The sequence below is a fragment of the Wasmannia auropunctata genome, unplaced genomic scaffold (genome assembly GCF_000956235.1).
Source record: "Wasmannia auropunctata unplaced genomic scaffold, wasmannia.A_1.0 LD336053.1, whole genome shotgun sequence".
NCBI lineage: Eukaryota > Metazoa > Arthropoda > Insecta > Hymenoptera > Formicidae > Wasmannia > Wasmannia auropunctata.
Genome location: NW_012026837.1, coordinates 6,861,775 through 6,862,417, shown reverse-complemented (window position 1 = coordinate 6,862,417; position 643 = coordinate 6,861,775).

Below are 643 nucleotides of genomic sequence, written 5' to 3'. Positions count from 1 at the left end.
TATTTTCTTTTATTTGTTTGTGTTTTCCTTCAAATCGCACACATACATGTCATATACTTTAAAAGTCCATATTTTCTAATAATTCTTGGATAATGCAATAAGTTGTGATGCTTAATTTTTAATGAATCAGGAAATAATTTTATATATAAAGTGAGATATTCAGAAACAAGCATTTCTAGCAAATCTATAATTTGTGTATTGACAGCGTGTAATTTAACAATACATAGTATTTGTCTTAAAGTAAATACAACTCCCAAATTTTATTATTAATGGGAACAAGATCTCCAATGAATAAACTAAGGTTTAAAACCAAATACTTCATTTCTGAAGCTGATATAATTTGTGACGTGACGTTTTTCAACCGTCCGTCATAAGGGTCGTAATGCCCGACCGAAGGAGCGCGGTTTTAGTTCCTGGATTTAGGGAGGCGAGCGTATCCGCGCGCGTGCGTTGTCGTGGCATAATTTTGACGCGTTTTACTTAATCTTTTCTTTTCGCACGAGCGTAACATAGATAGAAATCGGCGGCATAGTCGAACGGCGTGTAAAATCGTCGACTCCACCAACCAGCGAGAGGGAGGAAGAGAACACCGACCTCGAGATGGCTGACTCGCCCTGGAAAGTACGGAGCACGCAGTTAAGTA